The sequence below is a fragment of the Pelmatolapia mariae genome, linkage group LG23 (assembly GCF_036321145.2).
Source record: "Pelmatolapia mariae isolate MD_Pm_ZW linkage group LG23, Pm_UMD_F_2, whole genome shotgun sequence".
Lineage (NCBI taxonomy): Eukaryota > Metazoa > Chordata > Actinopteri > Cichliformes > Cichlidae > Pelmatolapia > Pelmatolapia mariae.
Window position 1 is genome coordinate 20,445,767 of NC_086246.1, and position 21,779 is coordinate 20,467,545.

The 21,779-nt window shown below is 45.4% G+C and overlaps 30 non-coding genes across 30 annotated transcripts; 15 read left to right on the forward strand and 15 right to left on the reverse strand.

The window, feature by feature from the left end:
• Positions 1-848: 848 nt before the first annotated feature.
• Positions 849-967, reverse strand: LOC134621931 (5S ribosomal RNA). The gene has a single exon (XR_010092645.1). It is a non-coding gene; the product is annotated as a 5S ribosomal RNA (ribosomal RNA).
• Positions 968-1,324: 357 nt separating this feature from the next.
• Positions 1,325-1,443, forward strand: LOC134622299 (5S ribosomal RNA). The gene has a single exon (XR_010092992.1). It is a non-coding gene; the product is annotated as a 5S ribosomal RNA (ribosomal RNA).
• An 849-nt stretch (positions 1,444-2,292) lies between these two features.
• LOC134622123 (5S ribosomal RNA) lies at positions 2,293-2,411 on the reverse strand. The gene has a single exon (XR_010092826.1). It is a non-coding gene; the product is annotated as a 5S ribosomal RNA (ribosomal RNA).
• A 357-nt stretch (positions 2,412-2,768) lies between these two features.
• Positions 2,769-2,887, forward strand: LOC134622301 (5S ribosomal RNA). The gene has a single exon (XR_010092993.1). It is a non-coding gene; the product is annotated as a 5S ribosomal RNA (ribosomal RNA).
• An 848-nt stretch (positions 2,888-3,735) lies between these two features.
• Positions 3,736-3,854, reverse strand: LOC134621932 (5S ribosomal RNA). Its single transcript, XR_010092646.1, has one exon. It is a non-coding gene; the product is annotated as a 5S ribosomal RNA (ribosomal RNA).
• Positions 3,855-4,211: 357 nt separating this feature from the next.
• Positions 4,212-4,330, forward strand: LOC134622302 (5S ribosomal RNA). Its single transcript, XR_010092994.1, has one exon. It is a non-coding gene; the product is annotated as a 5S ribosomal RNA (ribosomal RNA).
• An 848-nt stretch (positions 4,331-5,178) lies between these two features.
• LOC134621933 (5S ribosomal RNA) lies at positions 5,179-5,297 on the reverse strand. Its single transcript, XR_010092647.1, has one exon. It is a non-coding gene; the product is annotated as a 5S ribosomal RNA (ribosomal RNA).
• A 357-nt stretch (positions 5,298-5,654) lies between these two features.
• Positions 5,655-5,773, forward strand: LOC134622303 (5S ribosomal RNA). The gene has a single exon (XR_010092995.1). It is a non-coding gene; the product is annotated as a 5S ribosomal RNA (ribosomal RNA).
• An 849-nt stretch (positions 5,774-6,622) lies between these two features.
• On the reverse strand, positions 6,623-6,741 carry LOC134622124 (5S ribosomal RNA). Its single transcript, XR_010092827.1, has one exon. It is a non-coding gene; the product is annotated as a 5S ribosomal RNA (ribosomal RNA).
• Positions 6,742-7,098: 357 nt separating this feature from the next.
• LOC134622304 (5S ribosomal RNA) lies at positions 7,099-7,217 on the forward strand. The gene has a single exon (XR_010092996.1). It is a non-coding gene; the product is annotated as a 5S ribosomal RNA (ribosomal RNA).
• An 848-nt stretch (positions 7,218-8,065) lies between these two features.
• Positions 8,066-8,184, reverse strand: LOC134621935 (5S ribosomal RNA). The gene has a single exon (XR_010092648.1). It is a non-coding gene; the product is annotated as a 5S ribosomal RNA (ribosomal RNA).
• Positions 8,185-8,541: 357 nt separating this feature from the next.
• On the forward strand, positions 8,542-8,660 carry LOC134622305 (5S ribosomal RNA). Its single transcript, XR_010092997.1, has one exon. It is a non-coding gene; the product is annotated as a 5S ribosomal RNA (ribosomal RNA).
• Positions 8,661-9,508: 848 nt separating this feature from the next.
• On the reverse strand, positions 9,509-9,627 carry LOC134621936 (5S ribosomal RNA). The gene has a single exon (XR_010092649.1). It is a non-coding gene; the product is annotated as a 5S ribosomal RNA (ribosomal RNA).
• Positions 9,628-9,984: 357 nt separating this feature from the next.
• Positions 9,985-10,103, forward strand: LOC134622307 (5S ribosomal RNA). Its single transcript, XR_010092999.1, has one exon. It is a non-coding gene; the product is annotated as a 5S ribosomal RNA (ribosomal RNA).
• Positions 10,104-10,952: 849 nt separating this feature from the next.
• LOC134622125 (5S ribosomal RNA) lies at positions 10,953-11,071 on the reverse strand. The gene has a single exon (XR_010092828.1). It is a non-coding gene; the product is annotated as a 5S ribosomal RNA (ribosomal RNA).
• Positions 11,072-11,428: 357 nt separating this feature from the next.
• On the forward strand, positions 11,429-11,547 carry LOC134621581 (5S ribosomal RNA). The gene has a single exon (XR_010092333.1). It is a non-coding gene; the product is annotated as a 5S ribosomal RNA (ribosomal RNA).
• Positions 11,548-12,395: 848 nt separating this feature from the next.
• Positions 12,396-12,514, reverse strand: LOC134621937 (5S ribosomal RNA). Its single transcript, XR_010092650.1, has one exon. It is a non-coding gene; the product is annotated as a 5S ribosomal RNA (ribosomal RNA).
• Positions 12,515-12,871: 357 nt separating this feature from the next.
• On the forward strand, positions 12,872-12,990 carry LOC134621583 (5S ribosomal RNA). Its single transcript, XR_010092335.1, has one exon. It is a non-coding gene; the product is annotated as a 5S ribosomal RNA (ribosomal RNA).
• An 848-nt stretch (positions 12,991-13,838) lies between these two features.
• Positions 13,839-13,957, reverse strand: LOC134621938 (5S ribosomal RNA). Its single transcript, XR_010092651.1, has one exon. It is a non-coding gene; the product is annotated as a 5S ribosomal RNA (ribosomal RNA).
• A 357-nt stretch (positions 13,958-14,314) lies between these two features.
• LOC134621716 (5S ribosomal RNA) lies at positions 14,315-14,433 on the forward strand. The gene has a single exon (XR_010092461.1). It is a non-coding gene; the product is annotated as a 5S ribosomal RNA (ribosomal RNA).
• An 848-nt stretch (positions 14,434-15,281) lies between these two features.
• On the reverse strand, positions 15,282-15,400 carry LOC134621939 (5S ribosomal RNA). The gene has a single exon (XR_010092652.1). It is a non-coding gene; the product is annotated as a 5S ribosomal RNA (ribosomal RNA).
• A 357-nt stretch (positions 15,401-15,757) lies between these two features.
• On the forward strand, positions 15,758-15,876 carry LOC134621584 (5S ribosomal RNA). Its single transcript, XR_010092336.1, has one exon. It is a non-coding gene; the product is annotated as a 5S ribosomal RNA (ribosomal RNA).
• An 848-nt stretch (positions 15,877-16,724) lies between these two features.
• On the reverse strand, positions 16,725-16,843 carry LOC134622143 (5S ribosomal RNA). Its single transcript, XR_010092846.1, has one exon. It is a non-coding gene; the product is annotated as a 5S ribosomal RNA (ribosomal RNA).
• Positions 16,844-17,200: 357 nt separating this feature from the next.
• Positions 17,201-17,319, forward strand: LOC134621717 (5S ribosomal RNA). The gene has a single exon (XR_010092462.1). It is a non-coding gene; the product is annotated as a 5S ribosomal RNA (ribosomal RNA).
• An 848-nt stretch (positions 17,320-18,167) lies between these two features.
• LOC134621941 (5S ribosomal RNA) lies at positions 18,168-18,286 on the reverse strand. Its single transcript, XR_010092653.1, has one exon. It is a non-coding gene; the product is annotated as a 5S ribosomal RNA (ribosomal RNA).
• Positions 18,287-18,643: 357 nt separating this feature from the next.
• Positions 18,644-18,762, forward strand: LOC134621718 (5S ribosomal RNA). Its single transcript, XR_010092463.1, has one exon. It is a non-coding gene; the product is annotated as a 5S ribosomal RNA (ribosomal RNA).
• An 848-nt stretch (positions 18,763-19,610) lies between these two features.
• Positions 19,611-19,729, reverse strand: LOC134621943 (5S ribosomal RNA). Its single transcript, XR_010092655.1, has one exon. It is a non-coding gene; the product is annotated as a 5S ribosomal RNA (ribosomal RNA).
• A 357-nt stretch (positions 19,730-20,086) lies between these two features.
• Positions 20,087-20,205, forward strand: LOC134621585 (5S ribosomal RNA). Its single transcript, XR_010092337.1, has one exon. It is a non-coding gene; the product is annotated as a 5S ribosomal RNA (ribosomal RNA).
• An 848-nt stretch (positions 20,206-21,053) lies between these two features.
• On the reverse strand, positions 21,054-21,172 carry LOC134621944 (5S ribosomal RNA). Its single transcript, XR_010092656.1, has one exon. It is a non-coding gene; the product is annotated as a 5S ribosomal RNA (ribosomal RNA).
• Positions 21,173-21,529: 357 nt separating this feature from the next.
• On the forward strand, positions 21,530-21,648 carry LOC134621587 (5S ribosomal RNA). The gene has a single exon (XR_010092338.1). It is a non-coding gene; the product is annotated as a 5S ribosomal RNA (ribosomal RNA).
• Positions 21,649-21,779: the final 131 nt, after the last annotated feature.

Below are 21,779 nucleotides of genomic sequence, written 5' to 3' on the forward strand. Positions count from 1 at the left end.
TTTGCACTTCAACACGCAAATGACAGTTTAAATATTGAAACGAATCTGAGGCACTCTTTTAGCTCATTTTCTAATAGGATGGTTAGTGAGTCTTGCGCAAAGAGCTCTCCCACTGATGTAGTAATGTCAAAATCTTCAAGCGTTATATCAATATCACTGTACATGCACAGAGCACCTGTAGATGTTTTTGTGCACACACTCACAAATGTTTATGATGTGAAGTTTGCAGCATTGAGTATGCATTACAGCTGTGCTGTCATGTGCAGGTATTAAAAAAAATAGAAACCAATCAATATCCTTCACTCTAAATTGTTTTTTAAATCACAACAAAATGGGTTACAGTATCTACATGAACCCCGTTGTCGAGGAAGCCTCTCACTTACGGCCATACCACGCCTGAGCTCATCTGACCTCTGAAGCTAAGCAGGGGCTGTCCTGGATAGTAGCATCACCTTCACCTTGCTCCATGTTAGAAACTCCATGATATCGTGTTCCCTCCTCAGGGTATCACATTGATGCGCATTTACGCAGTATTCTTCGGGACCGCAGCCAGCAGCCAATAAGAATTAAAACTCGTTGCTCATGGGTGTCAGGTGGACACTGTGCCTGCTGCACACTACAAGGTTAACAAGTTCCTCACTACTGAGCCCAGACGGACTAGCCATAGACATTTTCTGCATTTACGGAATAAATAAGTTTGTGCATTTCCTAAATATTTCGTTCTTGTTGTTTTTTTGTTTTACACAAAAGCGAAAGGCAATCAGGAGCGTTGTCACGAAGCCTTTCCTGAAGCTGCCTCCACTGAGTGAGCAGCAGCGCCCTCTGCCGTTTGTGTGTTGAAGTGCAAAAGCTTACAGCACCTGGTATTCCCAGGCGGTCTCCCATCCAAGTACTGACCAGGCCCGACCCTGCTTAGCTTCCGAGATCAGACGAGATCGGGCGTGTTCAGGGTGGTATGGCCGTAAGCCAGTGAAGCCCGCTATAAAAGACCTTTTATAGGCTGCAAATGTCACAGCGTTTAAACTATAGTATTGTGCTAAACTTCATGTGTTACAGCGAGAACATGCAAACCTTTGTTGTTAACTGCAGCTTCAACATTGAGCTGCAAAAATGCTTTTCCCGCAGTAACATCACGATAATAACACATGTTAGGTTCTCACAGCACAGTGTTAAAGTGACAGCGAGCACACAGTGTGTTAGGACCATTTGGAAGTCCAACATTTTTGCGGTTTGGAGAATTCAGCTTGTATACAGAACATGAAAACGTAAGCATGACTGTGTCATCACAGCATGTATAAAAAGGCTGTTTCTGAAGCGTTCCCTCGCTTACGGCCATACCGCCCTGAACACGCCCGATCTCGTCTGATCTCGGCAGCCAAGCAGGGCCGGGCCTGGTCAGTACTTGGATGGGTGACCGCCTGGGAATACCGGGTGCTGTAAGCTTTTTGCACTTCAACACGCAAATGACAGTTTAAATATTGAAACGAATCTGAGGCACTCTTTTAGCTCATTTTCTAATAGGATGGTTAGTGAGTCTTGCGCAAAGAGCTCTCCCACTGATGTAGTAATGTCAAAATCTTCAAGCGTTATATCAATATCACTGTACATGCACAGAGCACCTGTAGATGTTTTTGTGCACACACTCACAAATGTTTATGACGTGAAGTTTGCAGCATTGAGTATGCATTACAGCTGTGCTGTCATGTGCAGGTATTAAAAAAAATAGAAACCAATCAATATCCTTCACTCTAAATTGTTTTTTAAATCACAACAAAATGGGTTACAGTATCTACATGAACCCCGTTGTCGAGGAAGCCTCTCACTTACGGCCATACCACGCCTGAACTCATCTGACCTCTGAAGCTAAGCAGGGGCTGTCCTGGATAGTAGCATCACCTTCACCTTGCTCCATGTTAGAAACTCCATGATATCGTGTTCCCTGCTCAGGGTATCACATTGATGCGCATTTACGCAGTATTCTTCGGGACCGCAGCCAGCAGCCAATAAGAATTAAAACTCGTTGCTCATGGGTGTCAGGTGGACACTGTGCCTGCTGCACACTACAAGGTTAACAAGTTCCTCACTACTGAGCCCAGACGGACTAGCCAGAGACATTTTCTGCATTTACGGAATAAATAAGTTTGTGCATTTCCTAAATATTTCGTTCTTGTTGTTTTTTTGTTTTACACAAAAGCGAAAGGCAATCAGGAGCGTTGTCACGAAGCCTTTCCTGAAGCTGCCTCCACTGAGTGAGCAGCAGCGCCCTCTGCCGTTTGTGTGTTGAAGTGCAAAAGCTTACAGCACCTGGTATTCCCAGGCGGTCTCCCATCCAAGTACTGACCAGGCCCGACCCTGCTTGGCTTCCGAGATCAGACGAGATCGGGCGTGTTCAGGGTGGTATGGCCGTAAGCCAGTGAAGCCCGCTATAAAAGACCTTTTATAGGCTGCAAATGTCACAGCGTTTAAACTATAGTATTGTGCTAAACTTCATGTGTTACAGCGAGAACATGCAAACCTTTGTTGTTAACTGCAGCTTCAACATTGAGCTGCAAAAATGCTTTTCCCGCAGTAACATCACGATAATAACACATGTTAGGTTCTCACAGCACAGTGTTAAAGTGACAGCGAGCACACAGTGTGTTAGGACCATTTGGAAGTCCAACATTTTTGCGGTTTGGAGAATTCAGCTTGTATACAGAACATGAAAACGTAAGCATGACTGTGTCATCACAGCATGTATAAAAAGGCTGTTTCTGAAGCGTTCCCTCGCTTACGGCCATACCGCCCTGAACACGCCCGATCTCGTCTGATCTCGGCAGCCAAGCAGGGCCGGGCCTGGTCAGTACTTGGATGGGTGACCGCCTGGGAATACCGGGTGCTGTAAGCTTTTGCACTTCAACACGCAAATGACAGTTTAAATATTGAAACGAATCTGAGGCACTCTTTTAGCTCATTTTCTAATAGGATGGTTAGTGAGTCTTGCGCAAAGAGCTCTCCCACTGATGTAGTAATGTCAAAATCTTCAAGCGTTATATCAATATCACTGTACATGCACAGAGCACCTGTAGATGTTTTTGTGCACACACTCACAAATGTTTATGACGTGAAGTTTGCAGCATTGAGTATGCATTACAGCTGTGCTGTCATGTGCAGGTATTAAAAAAAATAGAAACCAATCAATATCCTTCACTCTAAATTGTTTTTTAAATCACAACAAAATGGGTTACAGTATCTACATGAACCCCGTTGTCGAGGAAGCCTCTCACTTACGGCCATACCACGCCTGAGCTCATCTGACCTCTGAAGCTAAGCAGGGGCTGTCCTGGATAGTAGCATCACCTTCACCTTGCTCCATGTTAGAAACTCCATGATATCGTGTTCCCTGCTCAGGGTATCACATTGATGCGCATTTACGCAGTATTCTTCGGGACCGCAGCCAGCAGCCAATAAGAATTAAAACTCGTTGCTCATGGGTGTCAGGTGGACACTGTGCCTGCTGCACACTACAAGGTTAACAAGTTCCTCACTACTGAGCCCAGACGGACTAGCCATAGACATTTTCTGCATTTACGGAATAAATAAGTTTGTGCATTTCCTAAATATTTCGTTCTTGTTGTTTTTTTGTTTTACACAAAAGCGAAAGGCAATCAGGAGCGTTGTCACGAAGCCTTTCCTGAAGCTGCCTCCACTGAGTGAGCAGCAGCGCCCTCTGCCGTTTGTGTGTTGAAGTGCAAAAGCTTACAGCACCTGGTATTCCCAGGCGGTCTCCCATCCAAGTACTGACCAGGCCCGACCCTGCTTAGCTTCCGAGATCAGACGAGATCGGGCGTGTTCAGGGTGGTATGGCCGTAAGCGAGTGAAGCCCGCTATAAAAGACCTTTTATAGGCTGCAAATGTCACAGCGTTTAAACTATAGTATTGTGCTAAACTTCATGTGTTACAGCGAGAACATGCAAACCTTTGTTGTTAACTGCAGCTTCAACATTGAGCTGCAAAAATGCTTTTCCCGCAGTAACATCACGATAATAACACATGTTAGGTTCTCACAGCACAGTGTTAAAGTGACAGCGAGCACACAGTGTGTTAGGACCATTTGGAAGTCCAACATTTTTGCGGTTTGGAGAATTCAGCTTGTATACAGAACATGAAAACGTAAGCATGACTGTGTCATCACAGCATGTATAAAAAGGCTGTTTCTGAAGCGTTCCCTCGCTTACGGCCATACCGCCCTGAACACGCCCGATCTCGTCTGATCTCGGCAGCCAAGCAGGGCCGGGCCTGGTCAGTACTTGGATGGGTGACCGCCTGGGAATACCGGGTGCTGTAAGCTTTTGCACTTCAACACGCAAATGACAGTTTAAATATTGAAACGAATCTGAGGCACTCTTTTAGCTCATTTTCTAATAGGATGGTTAGTGAGTCTTGCGCAAAGAGCTCTCCCACTGATGTAGTAATGTCAAAATCTTCAAGCGTTATATCAATATCACTGTACATGCACAGAGCACCTGTAGATGTTTTTGTGCACACACTCACAAATGTTTATGATGTGAAGTTTGCAGCATTGAGTATGCATTACAGCTGTGCTGTCATGTGCAGGTATTAAAAAAAATAGAAACCAATCAATATCCTTCACTCTAAATTGTTTTTTAAATCACAACAAAATGGGTTACAGTATCTACATGAACCCCGTTGTCGAGGAAGCCTCTCACTTACGGCCATACCACGCCTGAGCTCATCTGACCTCTGAAGCTAAGCAGGGGCTGTCCTGGATAGTAGCATCACCTTCACCTTGCTCCATGTTAGAAACTCCATGATATCGTGTTCCCTCCTCAGGGTATCACATTGATGCGCATTTACGCAGTATTCTTCGGGACCGCAGCCAGCAGCCAATAAGAATTAAAACTCGTTGCTCATGGGTGTCAGGTGGACACTGTGCCTGCTGCACACTACAAGGTTAACAAGTTCCTCACTACTGAGCCCAGACGGACTAGCCATAGACATTTTCTGCATTTACGGAATAAATAAGTTTGTGCATTTCCTAAATATTTCGTTCTTGTTGTTTTTTTGTTTTACACAAAAGCGAAAGGCAATCAGGAGCGTTGTCACGAAGCCTTTCCTGAAGCTGCCTCCACTGAGTGAGCAGCAGCGCCCTCTGCCGTTTGTGTGTTGAAGTGCAAAAGCTTACAGCACCTGGTATTCCCAGGCGGTCTCCCATCCAAGTACTGACCAGGCCCGACCCTGCTTAGCTTCCGAGATCAGACGAGATCGGGCGTGTTCAGGGTGGTATGGCCGTAAGCCAGTGAAGCCCGCTATAAAAGACCTTTTATAGGCTGCAAATGTCACAGCGTTTAAACTATAGTATTGTGCTAAACTTCATGTGTTACAGCGAGAACATGCAAACCTTTGTTGTTAACTGCAGCTTCAACATTGAGCTGCAAAAATGCTTTTCCCGCAGTAACATCACGATAATAACACATGTTAGGTTCTCACAGCACAGTGTTAAAGTGACAGCGAGCACACAGTGTGTTAGGACCATTTGGAAGTCCAACATTTTTGCGGTTTGGAGAATTCAGCTTGTATACAGAACATGAAAACGTAAGCATGACTGTGTCATCACAGCATGTATAAAAAGGCTGTTTCTGAAGCGTTCCCTCGCTTACGGCCATACCGCCCTGAACACGCCCGATCTCGTCTGATCTCGGCAGCCAAGCAGGGCCGGGCCTGGTCAGTACTTGGATGGGTGACCGCCTGGGAATACCGGGTGCTGTAAGCTTTTTGCACTTCAACACGCAAATGACAGTTTAAATATTGAAACGAATCTGAGGCACTCTTTTAGCTCATTTTCTAATAGGATGGTTAGTGAGTCTTGCGCAAAGAGCTCTCCCACTGATGTAGTAATGTCAAAATCTTCAAGCGTTATATCAATATCACTGTACATGCACAGAGCACCTGTAGATGTTTTTGTGCACACACTCACAAATGTTTATGACGTGAAGTTTGCAGCATTGAGTATGCATTACAGCTGTGCTGTCATGTGCAGGTATTAAAAAAAATAGAAACCAATCAATATCCTTCACTCTAAATTGTTTTTTAAATCACAACAAAATGGGTTACAGTATCTACATGAACCCCGTTGTCGAGGAAGCCTCTCACTTACGGCCATACCACGCCTGAACTCATCTGACCTCTGAAGCTAAGCAGGGGCTGTCCTGGATAGTAGCATCACCTTCACCTTGCTCCATGTTAGAAACTCCATGATATCGTGTTCCCTGCTCAGGGTATCACATTGATGCGCATTTACGCAGTATTCTTCGGGACCGCAGCCAGCAGCCAATAAGAATTAAAACTCGTTGCTCATGGGTGTCAGGTGGACACTGTGCCTGCTGCACACTACAAGGTTAACAAGTTCCTCACTACTGAGCCCAGACGGACTAGCCATAGACATTTTCTGCATTTACGGAATAAATAAGTTTGTGCATTTCCTAAATATTTCGTTCTTGTTGTTTTTTTGTTTTACACAAAAGCGAAAGGCAATCAGGAGCGTTGTCACGAAGCCTTTCCTGAAGCTGCCTCCACTGAGTGAGCAGCAGCGCCCTCTGCCGTTTGTGTGTTGAAGTGCAAAAGCTTACAGCACCTGGTATTCCCAGGCGGTCTCCCATCCAAGTACTGACCAGGCCCGACCCTGCTTGGCTTCCGAGATCAGACGAGATCGGGCGTGTTCAGGGTGGTATGGCCGTAAGCCAGTGAAGCCCGCTATAAAAGACCTTTTATAGGCTGCAAATGTCACAGCGTTTAAACTATAGTATTGTGCTAAACTTCATGTGTTACAGCGAGAACATGCAAACCTTTGTTGTTAACTGCAGCTTCAACATTGAGCTGCAAAAATGCTTTTCCCGCAGTAACATCACGATAATAACACATGTTAGGTTCTCACAGCACAGTGTTAAAGTGACAGCGAGCACACAGTGTGTTAGGACCATTTGGAAGTCCAACATTTTTGCGGTTTGGAGAATTCAGCTTGTATACAGAACATGAAAACGTAAGCATGACTGTGTCATCACAGCATGTATAAAAAGGCTGTTTCTGAAGCGTTCCCTCGCTTACGGCCATACCGCCCTGAACACGCCCGATCTCGTCTGATCTCGGCAGCCAAGCAGGGCCGGGCCTGGTCAGTACTTGGATGGGTGACCGCCTGGGAATACCGGGTGCTGTAAGCTTTTGCACTTCAACACGCAAATGACAGTTTAAATATTGAAACGAATCTGAGGCACTCTTTTAGCTCATTTTCTAATAGGATGGTTAGTGAGTCTTGCGCAAAGAGCTCTCCCACTGATGTAGTAATGTCAAAATCTTCAAGCGTTATATCAATATCACTGTACATGCACAGAGCACCTGTAGATGTTTTTGTGCACACACTCACAAATGTTTATGACGTGAAGTTTGCAGCATTGAGTATGCATTACAGCTGTGCTGTCATGTGCAGGTATTAAAAAAAATAGAAACCAATCAATATCCTTCACTCTAAATTGTTTTTTAAATCACAACAAAATGGGTTACAGTATCTACATGAACCCCGTTGTCGAGGAAGCCTCTCACTTACGGCCATACCACGCCTGAGCTCATCTGACCTCTGAAGCTAAGCAGGGGCTGTCCTGGATAGTAGCATCACCTTCACCTTGCTCCATGTTAGAAACTCCATGATATCGTGTTCCCTGCTCAGGGTATCACATTGATGCGCATTTACGCAGTATTCTTCGGGACCGCAGCCAGCAGCCAATAAGAATTAAAACTCGTTGCTCATGGGTGTCAGGTGGACACTGTGCCTGCTGCACACTACAAGGTTAACAAGTTCCTCACTACTGAGCCCAGACGGACTAGCCATAGACATTTTCTGCATTTACGGAATAAATAAGTTTGTGCATTTCCTAAATATTTCGTTCTTGTTGTTTTTTTGTTTTACACAAAAGCGAAAGGCAATCAGGAGCGTTGTCACGAAGCCTTTCCTGAAGCTGCCTCCACTGAGTGAGCAGCAGCGCCCTCTGCCGTTTGTGTGTTGAAGTGCAAAAGCTTACAGCACCTGGTATTCCCAGGCGGTCTCCCATCCAAGTACTGACCAGGCCCGACCCTGCTTAGCTTCCGAGATCAGACGAGATCGGGCGTGTTCAGGGTGGTATGGCCGTAAGCGAGTGAAGCCCGCTATAAAAGACCTTTTATAGGCTGCAAATGTCACAGCGTTTAAACTATAGTATTGTGCTAAACTTCATGTGTTACAGCGAGAACATGCAAACCTTTGTTGTTAACTGCAGCTTCAACATTGAGCTGCAAAAATGCTTTTCCCGCAGTAACATCACGATAATAACACATGTTAGGTTCTCACAGCACAGTGTTAAAGTGACAGCGAGCACACAGTGTGTTAGGACCATTTGGAAGTCCAACATTTTTGCGGTTTGGAGAATTCAGCTTGTATACAGAACATGAAAACGTAAGCATGACTGTGTCATCACAGCATGTATAAAAAGGCTGTTTCTGAAGCGTTCCCTCGCTTACGGCCATACCGCCCTGAACACGCCCGATCTCGTCTGATCTCGGCAGCCAAGCAGGGCCGGGCCTGGTCAGTACTTGGATGGGTGACCGCCTGGGAATACCGGGTGCTGTAAGCTTTTGCACTTCAACACGCAAATGACAGTTTAAATATTGAAACGAATCTGAGGCACTCTTTTAGCTCATTTTCTAATAGGATGGTTAGTGAGTCTTGCGCAAAGAGCTCTCCCACTGATGTAGTAATGTCAAAATCTTCAAGCGTTATATCAATATCACTGTACATGCACAGAGCACCTGTAGATGTTTTTGTGCACACACTCACAAATGTTTATGATGTGAAGTTTGCAGCATTGAGTATGCATTACAGCTGTGCTGTCATGTGCAGGTATTAAAAAAAATAGAAACCAATCAATATCCTTCACTCTAAATTGTTTTTTAAATCACAACAAAATGGGTTACAGTATCTACATGAACCCCGTTGTCGAGGAAGCCTCTCACTTACGGCCATACCACGCCTGAGCTCATCTGACCTCTGAAGCTAAGCAGGGGCTGTCCTGGATAGTAGCATCACCTTCACCTTGCTCCATGTTAGAAACTCCATGATATCGTGTTCCCTCCTCAGGGTATCACATTGATGCGCATTTACGCAGTATTCTTCGGGACCGCAGCCAGCAGCCAATAAGAATTAAAACTCGTTGCTCATGGGTGTCAGGTGGACACTGTGCCTGCTGCACACTACAAGGTTAACAAGTTCCTCACTACTGAGCCCAGACGGACTAGCCATAGACATTTTCTGCATTTACGGAATAAATAAGTTTGTGCATTTCCTAAATATTTCGTTCTTGTTGTTTTTTTGTTTTACACAAAAGCGAAAGGCAATCAGGAGCGTTGTCACGAAGCCTTTCCTGAAGCTGCCTCCACTGAGTGAGCAGCAGCGCCCTCTGCCGTTTGTGTGTTGAAGTGCAAAAGCTTACAGCACCTGGTATTCCCAGGCGGTCTCCCATCCAAGTACTGACCAGGCCCGACCCTGCTTAGCTTCCGAGATCAGACGAGATCGGGCGTGTTCAGGGTGGTATGGCCGTAAGCCAGTGAAGCCCGCTATAAAAGACCTTTTATAGGCTGCAAATGTCACAGCGTTTAAACTATAGTATTGTGCTAAACTTCATGTGTTACAGCGAGAACATGCAAACCTTTGTTGTTAACTGCAGCTTCAACATTGAGCTGCAAAAATGCTTTTCCCGCAGTAACATCACGATAATAACACATGTTAGGTTCTCACAGCACAGTGTTAAAGTGACAGCGAGCACACAGTGTGTTAGGACCATTTGGAAGTCCAACATTTTTGCGGTTTGGAGAATTCAGCTTGTATACAGAACATGAAAACGTAAGCATGACTGTGTCATCACAGCATGTATAAAAAGGCTGTTTCTGAAGCGTTCCCTCGCTTACGGCCATACCGCCCTGAACACGCCCGATCTCGTCTGATCTCGGCAGCCAAGCAGGGCCGGGCCTGGTCAGTACTTGGATGGGTGACCGCCTGGGAATACCGGGTGCTGTAAGCTTTTTGCACTTCAACACGCAAATGACAGTTTAAATATTGAAACGAATCTGAGGCACTCTTTTAGCTCATTTTCTAATAGGATGGTTAGTGAGTCTTGCGCAAAGAGCTCTCCCACTGATGTAGTAATGTCAAAATCTTCAAGCGTTATATCAATATCACTGTACATGCACAGAGCACCTGTAGATGTTTTTGTGCACACACTCACAAATGTTTATGACGTGAAGTTTGCAGCATTGAGTATGCATTACAGCTGTGCTGTCATGTGCAGGTATTAAAAAAAATAGAAACCAATCAATATCCTTCACTCTAAATTGTTTTTTAAATCACAACAAAATGGGTTACAGTATCTACATGAACCCCGTTGTCGAGGAAGCCTCTCACTTACGGCCATACCACGCCTGAACTCATCTGACCTCTGAAGCTAAGCAGGGGCTGTCCTGGATAGTAGCATCACCTTCACCTTGCTCCATGTTAGAAACTCCATGATATCGTGTTCCCTGCTCAGGGTATCACATTGATGCGCATTTACGCAGTATTCTTCGGGACCGCAGCCAGCAGCCAATAAGAATTAAAACTCGTTGCTCATGGGTGTCAGGTGGACACTGTGCCTGCTGCACACTACAAGGTTAACAAGTTCCTCACTACTGAGCCCAGACGGACTAGCCATAGACATTTTCTGCATTTACGGAATAAATAAGTTTGTGCATTTCCTAAATATTTCGTTCTTGTTGTTTTTTTGTTTTACACAAAAGCGAAAGGCAATCAGGAGCGTTGTCACGAAGCCTTTCCTGAAGCTGCCTCCACTGAGTGAGCAGCAGCGCCCTCTGCCGTTTGTGTGTTGAAGTGCAAAAGCTTACAGCACCTGGTATTCCCAGGCGGTCTCCCATCCAAGTACTGACCAGGCCCGACCCTGCTTGGCTTCCGAGATCAGACGAGATCGGGCGTGTTCAGGGTGGTATGGCCGTAAGCCAGTGAAGCCCGCTATAAAAGACCTTTTATAGGCTGCAAATGTCACAGCGTTTAAACTATAGTATTGTGCTAAACTTCATGTGTTACAGCGAGAACATGCAAACCTTTGTTGTTAACTGCAGCTTCAACATTGAGCTGCAAAAATGCTTTTCCCGCAGTAACATCACGATAATAACACATGTTAGGTTCTCACAGCACAGTGTTAAAGTGACAGCGAGCACACAGTGTGTTAGGACCATTTGGAAGTCCAACATTTTTGCGGTTTGGAGAATTCAGCTTGTATACAGAACATGAAAACGTAAGCATGACTGTGTCATCACAGCATGTATAAAAAGGCTGTTTCTGAAGCGTTCCCTCGCTTACGGCCATACCGCCCTGAACACGCCCGATCTCGTCTGATCTCGGCAGCCAAGCAGGGCCGGGCCTGGTCAGTACTTGGATGGGTGACCGCCCGGGAATACCGGGTGCTGTAAGCTTTTGCACTTCAACACGCAAATGACAGTTTAAATATTGAAACGAATCTGAGGCACTCTTTTAGCTCATTTTCTAATAGGATGGTTAGTGAGTCTTGCGCAAAGAGCTCTCCCACTCATGTAGTAATGTCAAAATCTTCAAGCGTTATATCAATATCACTGTACATGCACAGAGCACCTGTAGATGTTTTTGTGCACACACTCACAAATGTTTATGACGTGAAGTTTGCAGCATTGAGTATGCATTACAGCTGTGCTGTCATGTGCAGGTATTAAAAAAAATAGAAACCAATCAATATCCTTCACTCTAAATTGTTTTTTAAATCACAACAAAATGGGTTACAGTATCTACATGAACCCCGTTGTCGAGGAAGCCTCTCACTTACGGCCATACCACGCCTGAGCTCATCTGACCTCTGAAGCTAAGCAGGGGCTGTCCTGGATAGTAGCATCACCTTCACCTTGCTCCATGTTAGAAACTCCATGATATCGTGTTCCCTGCTCAGGGTATCACATTGATGCGCATTTACGCAGTATTCTTCGGGACCGCAGCCAGCAGCCAATAAGAATTAAAACTCGTTGCTCATGGGTGTCAGGTGGACACTGTGCCTGCTGCACACTACAAGGTTAACAAGTTCCTCACTACTGAGCCCAGACGGACTAGCCATAGACATTTTCTGCATTTACGGAATAAATAAGTTTGTGCATTTCCTAAATATTTCGTTCTTGTTGTTTTTTTGTTTTACACAAAAGCGAAAGGCAATCAGGAGCGTTGTCACGAAGCCTTTCCTGAAGCTGCCTCCACTGAGTGAGCAGCAGCGCCCTCTGCCGTTTGTGTGTTGAAGTGCAAAAGCTTACAGCACCTGGTATTCCCAGGCGGTCTCCCATCCAAGTACTGACCAGGCCCGACCCTGCTTAGCTTCCGAGATCAGACGAGATCGGGCGTGTTCAGGGTGGTATGGCCGTAAGCGAGTGAAGCCCGCTATAAAAGACCTTTTATAGGCTGCAAATGTCACAGCGTTTAAACTATAGTATTGTGCTAAACTTCATGTGTTACAGCGAGAACATGCAAACCTTTGTTGTTAACTGCAGCTTCAACATTGAGCTGCAAAAATGCTTTTCCCGCAGTAACATCACGATAATAACACATGTTAGGTTCTCACAGCACAGTGTTAAAGTGACAGCGAGCACACAGTGTGTTAGGACCATTTGGAAGTCCAACATTTTTGCGGTTTGGAGAATTCAGCTTGTATACAGAACATGAAAACGTAAGCATGACTGTGTCATCACAGCATGTATAAAAAGGCTGTTTCTGAAGCGTTCCCTCGCTTACGGCCATACCGCCCTGAACACGCCCGATCTCGTCTGATCTCGGCAGCCAAGCAGGGCCGGGCCTGGTCAGTACTTGGATGGGTGACCGCCCGGGAATACCGGGTGCTGTAAGCTTTTGCACTTCAACACGCAAATGACAGTTTAAATATTGAAACGAATCTGAGGCACTCTTTTAGCTCATTTTCTAATAGGATGGTTAGTGAGTCTTGCGCAAAGAGCTCTCCCACTGATGTAGTAATGTCAAAATCTTCAAGCGTTATATCAATATCACTGTACATGCACAGAGCACCTGTAGATGTTTTTGTGCACACACTCACAAATGTTTATGACGTGAAGTTTGCAGCATTGAGTATGCATTACAGCTGTGCTGTCATGTGCAGGTATTAAAAAAAATAGAAACCAATCAATATCCTTCACTCTAAATTGTTTTTTAAATCACAACAAAATGGGTTACAGTATCTACATGAACCCCGTTGTCGAGGAAGCCTCTCACTTACGGCCATACCACGCCTGAGCTCATCTGACCTCTGAAGCTAAGCAGGGGCTGTCCTGGATAGTAGCATCACCTTCACCTTGCTCCATGTTAGAAACTCCATGATATCGTGTTCCCTGCTCAGGGTATCACATTGATGCGCATTTACGCAGTATTCTTCGGGACCGCAGCCAGCAGCCAATAAGAATTAAAACTCGTTGCTCATGGGTGTCAGGTGGACACTGTGCCTGCTGCACACTACAAGGTTAACAAGTTCCTCACTACTGAGCCCAGACGGACTAGCCATAGACATTTTCTGCATTTACGGAATAAATAAGTTTGTGCATTTCCTAAATATTTCGTTCTTGTTGTTTTTTTGTTTTACACAAAAGCGAAAGGCAATCAGGAGCGTTGTCACGAAGCCTTTCCTGAAGCTGCCTCCACTGAGTGAGCAGCAGCGCCCTCTGCCGTTTGTGTGTTGAAGTGCAAAAGCTTACAGCACCTGGTATTCCCAGGCGGTCTCCCATCCAAGTACTGACCAGGCCCGACCCTGCTTAGCTTCCGAGATCAGACGAGATCGGGCGTGTTCAGGGTGGTATGGCCGTAAGCCAGTGAAGCCCGCTATAAAAGACCTTTTATAGGCTGCAAATGTCACAGCGTTTAAACTATAGTATTGTGCTAAACTTCATGTGTTACAGCGAGAACATGCAAACCTTTGTTGTTAACTGCAGCTTCAACATTGAGCTGCAAAAATGCTTTTCCCGCAGTAACATCACGATAATAACACATGTTAGGTTCTCACAGCACAGTGTTAAAGTGACAGCGAGCACACAGTGTGTTAGGACCATTTGGAAGTCCAACATTTTTGCGGTTTGGAGAATTCAGCTTGTATACAGAACATGAAAACGTAAGCATGACTGTGTCATCACAGCATGTATAAAAAGGCTGTTTCTGAAGCGTTCCCTCGCTTACGGCCATACCGCCCTGAACACGCCCGATCTCGTCTGATCTCGGCAGCCAAGCAGGGCCGGGCCTGGTCAGTACTTGGATGGGTGACCGCCCGGGAATACCGGGTGCTGTAAGATTTTGCACTTCAACACGCAAATGACAGTTTAAATATTGAAACGAATCTGAGGCACTCTTTTAGCTCATTTTCTAATAGGATGGTTAGTGAGTCTTGCGCAAAGAGCTCTCCCACTCATGTAGTAATGTCAAAATCTTCAAGCGTTATATCAATATCACTGTACATGCACAGAGCACCTGTAGATGTTTTTGTGCACACACTCACAAATGTTTATGACGTGAAGTTTGCAGCATTGAGTATGCATTACAGCTGTGCTGTCATGTGCAGGTATTAAAAAAAATAGAAACCAATCAATATCCTTCACTCTAAATTGTTTTTTAAATCACAACAAAATGGGTTACAGTATCTACATGAACCCCGTTGTCGAGGAAGCCTCTCACTTACGGCCATACCACGCCTGAACTCATCTGACCTCTGAAGCTAAGCAGGGGCTGTCCTGGATAGTAGCATCACCTTCACCTTGCTCCATGTTAGAAACTCCATGATATCGTGTTCCCTGCTCAGGGTATCACATTGATGCGCATTTACGCAGTATTCTTCGGGACCGCAGCCAGCAGCCAATAAGAATTAAAACTCGTTGCTCATGGGTGTCAGGTGGACACTGTGCCTGCTGCACACTACAAGGTTAACAAGTTCCTCACTACTGAGCCCAGACGGACTAGCCATAGACGTTTTCTGCATTTACGGAATAAATAAGTTTGTGCATTTCCTAAATATTTCGTTCTTGTTGTTTTTTTGTTTTACACAAAAGCGAAAGGCAATCAGGAGCGTTGTCACGAAGCCTTTCCTGAAGCTGCCTCCACTGAGTGAGCAGCAGCGCCCTCTGCCGTTTGTGTGTTGAAGTGCAAAAGCTTACAGCACCTGGTATTCCCAGGCGGTCTCCCATCCAAGTACTGACCAGGCCCGACCCTGCTTAGCTTCCGAGATCAGACGAGATCGGGCGTGTTCAGGGTGGTATGGCCGTAAGCCAGTGAAGCCCGCTATAAAAGACCTTTTATAGGCTGCAAATGTCACAGCGTTTAAACTATAGTATTGTGCTAAACTTCATGTGTTACAGCGAGAACATGCAAACCTTTGTTGTTAACTGCAGCTTCAACATTGAGCTGCAAAAATGCTTTTCCCGCAGTAACATCACGATAATAACACATGTTAGGTTCTCACAGCACAGTGTTAAAGTGACAGCGAGCACACAGTGTGTTAGGACCATTTGGAAGTCCAACATTTTTGCGGTTTGGAGAATTCAGCTTGTATACAGAACATGAAAACGTAAGCATGACTGTGTCATCACAGCATGTATAAAAAGGCTGTTTCTGAAGCGTTCCCTCGCTTACGGCCATACCGCCCTGAACACGCCCGATCTCGTCTGATCTCGGCAGCCAAGCAGGGCCGGGCCTGGTCAGTACTTGGATGGGTGACCGCCCGGGAATACCGGGTGCTGTAAGCTTTTGCACTTCAACACGCAAATGACAGTTTAAATATTGAAACGAATCTGAGGCACTCTTTTAGCTCATTTTCTAATAGGATGGTTAGTGAGTCTTGCGCAAAGAGCTCTCCCACTGATGTAGTAATGTCAAAATCTTCAAGCGTTATATCAATATCACTGTACATGCACAGAGCACCTGTAGATGTTTTTGTGCACACACTCACAAATGTTTATGACGTGAAGTTTGCAGCATTGAGTATGCATTACAGCTGTGCTGTCATGTGCAGGTATTAAAAAAAATAGAAACCAATCAATATCCTTCACTCTAAATTGTTTTTTAAATCACAACAAAATGGGTTACAGTATCTACATGAACCCCGTTGTCGAGGAAGCCTCTCACTTACGGCCATACCACGCCTGAGCTCATCTGACCTCTGAAGCTAAGCAGGGGCTGTCCTGGATAGTAGCATCACCTTCACCTTGCTCCATGTTAGAAACTCCATGATATCGTGTTCCCTGCTCAGGGTATCACATTGATGCGCATTTACGCAGTATTCTTCGGGACCGCAGCCAGCAGCCAATAAGAATTAAAACTCGTTGCTCATGGGTGTCAGGTGGACACTGTGCCTGCTGCACACTACAAGGTTAACAAGTTCCTCACTACTGAGCCCAGACGGACTAGCCATAGACATTTTCTGCATTTACGGAATAAATAAGTTTGTGCATTTCCTAAATATTTCGTTCTTGTTGTTTTTTTGTTTTACACAAAAGCGAAAGGCAATCAGGAGCGTTGTCACGAAGCCTTTCCTGAAGCTGCCTCCACTGAGTGAGCAGCAGCGCCCTCTGCCGTTTGTGTGTTGAAGTGCAAAAGCTTACCGCACCTGGTATTCCCAGGCGGTCTCCCATCCAAGTACTGACCAGGCCCGACCCTGCTTAGCTTCCGAGATCAGACGAGATCGGGCGTGTTCAGGGTGGTATGGCCGTAAGCCAGTGAAGCCCGCTATAAAAGACCTTTTATAGGCTGCAAATGTCACAGCGTTTAAACTATAGTATTGTGCTAAACTTCATGTGTTACAGCGAGAACATGCAAACCTTTGTTGTTAACTGCAGCTTCAACATTGAGCTGCAAAAATGCTTTTCCCGCAGTAACATCACGATAATAACACATGTTAGGTTCTCACAGCACAGTGTTAAAGTGACAGCGAGCACACAGTGTGTTAGGACCATTTGGAAGTCCAACATTTTTGCGGTTTGGAGAATTCAGCTTGTATACAGAACATGAAAACGTAAGCATGACTGTGTCATCACAGCATGTATAAAAAGGCTGTTTCTGAAGCGTTCCCTCGCTTACGGCCATACCGCCCTGAACACGCCCGATCTCGTCTGATCTCGGCAGCCAAGCAGGGCCGGGCCTGGTCAGTACTTGGATGGGTGACCGCCCGGGAATACCGGGTGCTGTAAGATTTTGCACTTCAACACGCAAATGACAGTTTAAATATTGAAACGAATCTGAGGCACTCTTTTAGCTCATTTTCTAATAGGATGGTTAGTGAGTCTTGCGCAAAGAGCTCTCCCACTCATGTAGTAATGTCAAAATCTTCAAGCGTTATATCAATATCACTGTACATGCACAGAGCACCTGTAGATGTTTTTGTGCACACACTCACAAATGTTTATGACGTGAAGTTTGCAGCATTGAGTATGCATTACAGCTGTGCTGTCATGTGCAGGTATTAAAAAAAATAGAAACCAATCAATATCCTTCACTCTAAATTGTTTTTTAAATCACAACAAAATGGGTTACAGTATCTACATGAACCCCGTTGTCGAGGAAGCCTCTCACTTACGGCCATACCACGCCTGAACTCATCTGACCTCTGAAGCTAAGCAGGGGCTGTCCTGGATAGTAGCATCACCTTCACCTTGCTCCATGTTAGAAACTCCATGATATCGTGTTCCCTGCTCAGGGTATCACATTGATGCGCATTTACGCAGTATTCTTCGGGACCGCAGCCAGCAGCCAATAAGAATTAAAACTCGTTGCTCATGGGTGTCAGGTGGACACTGTGCCTGCTGCACACTACAAGGTTAACAAGTTCCTCACTACTGAGCCCAGACGGACTAGCCATAGACGTTTTCTGCATTTACGGAATAAATAAGTTTGTGCATTTCCTAAATATTTCGTTCTTGTTGTTTTTTTGTTTTACACAAAAGCGAAAGGCAATCAGGAGCGTTGTCACGAAGCCTTTCCTGAAGCTGCCTCCACTGAGTGAGCAGCAGCGCCCTCTGCCGTTTGTGTGTTGAAGTGCAAAAGCTTACAGCACCTGGTATTCCCAGGCGGTCTCCCATCCAAGTACTGACCAGGCCCGACCCTGCTTAGCTTCCGAGATCAGACGAGATCGGGCGTGTTCAGGGTGGTATGGCCGTAAGCCAGTGAAGCCCGCTATAAAAGACCTTTTATAGGCTGCAAATGTCACAGCGTTTAAACTATAGTATTGTGCTAAACTTCATGTGTTACAGCGAGAACATGCAAACCTTTGTTGTTAACTGCAGCTTCAACATTGAGCTGCAAAAATGCTTTTCCCGCAGTAACATCACGATAATAACACATGTTAGGTTCTCACAGCACAGTGTTAAAGTGACAGCGAGCACACAGTGTGTTAGGACCATTTGGAAGTCCAACATTTTTGCGGTTTGGAGAATTCAGCTTGTATACAGAACATGAAAACGTAAGCATGACTGTGTCATCACAGCATGTATAAAAAGGCTGTTTCTGAAGCGTTCCCTCGCTTACGGCCATACCGCCCTGAACACGCCCGATCTCGTCTGATCTCGGCAGCCAAGCAGGGCCGGGCCTGGTCAGTACTTGGATGGGTGACCGCCCGGGAATACCGGGTGCTGTAAGATTTTGCACTTCAACACGCAAATGACAGTTTAAATATTGAAACGAATCTGAGGCACTCTTTTAGCTCATTTTCTAATAGGATGGTTAGTGAGTCTTGCGCAAAGAGCTCTCCCACTCATGTAGTAATGTCAAAATCTTCAAGCGTTATATCAATATCACTGTACATGCACAGAGCACCTGTAGATGTTTTTGTGCACACACTCACAAATGTTTATGACGTGAAGTTTGCAGCATTGAGTATGCATTACAGCTGTGCTGTCATGTGCAGGTATTAAAAAAAATAGAAACCAATCAATATCCTTCACTCTAAATTGTTTTTTAAATCACAACAAAATGGGTTACAGTATCTACATGAACCCCGTTGTCGAGGAAGCCTCTCACTTACGGCCATACCACGCCTGAACTCATCTGACCTCTGAAGCTAAGCAGGGGCTGTCCTGGATAGTAGCATCACCTTCACCTTGCTCCATGTTAGAAACTCCATGATATCGTGTTCCCTCCTCAGGGTATCACATTGATGCGCATTTACGCAGTATTCTTCGGGACCGCAGCCAGCAGCCAATAAGAATTAAAACTCGTTGCTCATGGGTGTCAGGTGGACACTGTGCCTGCTGCACACTACAAGGTTAACAAGTTCCTCACTACTGAGCCCAGACGGACTAGCCATAGACATTTTCTGCATTTACGGAATAAATAAGTTTGTGCATTTCCTAAATATTTCGTTCTTGTTGTTTTTTTGTTTTACACAAAAGCGAAAGGCAATCAGGAGCGTTGTCACGAAGCCTTTCCTGAAGCTGCCTCCACTGAGTGAGCAGCAGCGCCCTCTGCCGTTTGTGTGTTGAAGTGCAAAAGCTTACAGCACCTGGTATTCCCAGGCGGTCTCCCATCCAAGTACTGACCAGGCCCGACCCTGCTTAGCTTCCGAGATCAGACGAGATCGGGCGTGTTCAGGGTGGTATGGCCGTAAGCGAGTGAAGCCCGCTATAAAAGACCTTTTATAGGCTGCAAATGTCACAGCGTTTAAACTATAGTATTGTGCTAAACTTCATGTGTTACAGCGAGAACATGCAAACCTTTGTTGTTAACTGCAGCTTCAACATTGAGCTGCAAAAATGCTTTTCCCGCAGTAACATCACGATAATAACACATGTTAGGTTCTCACAGCACAGTGTTAAAGTGACAGCGAGCACACAGTGTGTTAGGACCATTTGGAAGTCCAACATTTTTGCGGTTTGGAGAATTCAGCTTGTATACAGAACATGAAAACGTAAGCATGACTGTGTCATCACAGCATGTATAAAAAGGCTGTTTCTGAAGCGTTCCCTCGCTTACGGCCATACCGCCCTGAACACGCCCGATCTCGTCTGATCTCGGCAGCCAAGCAGGGCCGGGCCTGGTCAGTACTTGGATGGGTGACCGCCCGGGAATACCGGGTGCTGTAAGCTTTTGCACTTCAACACGCAAATGACAGTTTAAATATTGAAACGAATCTGAGGCACTCTTTTAGCTCATTTTCTAATAGGATGGTTAGTGAGTCTTGCGCAAAGAGCTCTCCCACTCATGTAGTAATGTCAAAATCTTCAAGCGTTATATCAATATCACTGTACATGCACAGAGCACCTGTAGATGTTTTTGTGCACACACTCACAAATGTTTATGACGTGAAGTTTGCAGCATTGAGTATGCATTACAGCTGTGCTGTCATGTGCAGGTATTAAAAAAAATAGAAACCAATCAATATCCTTCACTCTAAATTGTTTTTTAAATCACAACAAAATGGGTTACAGTATCTACATGAACCCCGTTGTCGAGGAAGCCTCTCACTTACGGCCATACCACGCCTGAGCTCATCTGACCTCTGAAGCTAAGCAGGGGCTGTCCTGGATAGTAGCATCACCTTCACCTTGCTCCATGTTAGAAACTCCATGATATCGTGTTCCCTGCTCAGGGTATCACATTGATGCGCATTTACGCAGTATTCTTCGGGACCGCAGCCAGCAGCCAATAAGAATTAAAACTCGTTGCTCATGGGTGTCAGGTGGACACTGTGCCTGCTGCACACTACAAGGTTAACAAGTTCCTCACTACTGAGCCCAGACGGACTAGCCATAGACATTTTCTGCATTTACGGAATAAATAAGTTTGTGCATTTCCTAAATATTTCGTTCTTGTTGTTTTTTTGTTTTACACAAAAGCGAAAGGCAATCAGGAGCGTTGTCACGAAGCCTTTCCTGAAGCTGCCTCCACTGAGTGAGCAGCAGCGCCCTCTGCCGTTTGTGTGTTGAAGTGCAAAAGCTTACAGCACCTGGTATTCCCAGGCGGTCTCCCATCCAAGTACTGACCAGGCCCGACCCTGCTTAGCTTCCGAGATCAGACGAGATCGGGCGTGTTCAGGGTGGTATGGCCGTAAGCGAGTGAAGCCCGCTATAAAAGACCTTTTATAGGCTGCAAATGTCACAGCGTTTAAACTATAGTATTGTGCTAAACTTCATGTGTTACAGCGAGAACATGCAAACCTTTGTTGTTAACTGCAGCTTCAACATTGAGCTGCAAAAATGCTTTTCCCGCAGTAACATCACGATAATAACACATGTTAGGTTCTCACAGCACAGTGTTAAAGTGACAGCGAGCACACAGTGTGTTAGGACCATTTGGAAGTCCAACATTTTTGCGGTTTGGAGAATTCAGCTTGTATACAGAACATGAAAACGTAAGCATGACTGTGTCATCACAGCATGTATAAAAAGGCTGTTTCTGAAGCGTTCCCTCGCTTACGGCCATACCGCCCTGAACACGCCCGATCTCGTCTGATCTCGGCAGCCAAGCAGGGCCGGGCCTGGTCAGTACTTGGATGGGTGACCGCCCGGGAATACCGGGTGCTGTAAGCTTTTGCACTTCAACACGCAAATGACAGTTTAAATATTGAAACGAATCTGAGGCACTCTTTTAGCTCATTTTCTAATAGGATGGTTAGTGAGTCTTGCGCAAAGAGCTCTCCCACTGATGTAGTAATGTCAAA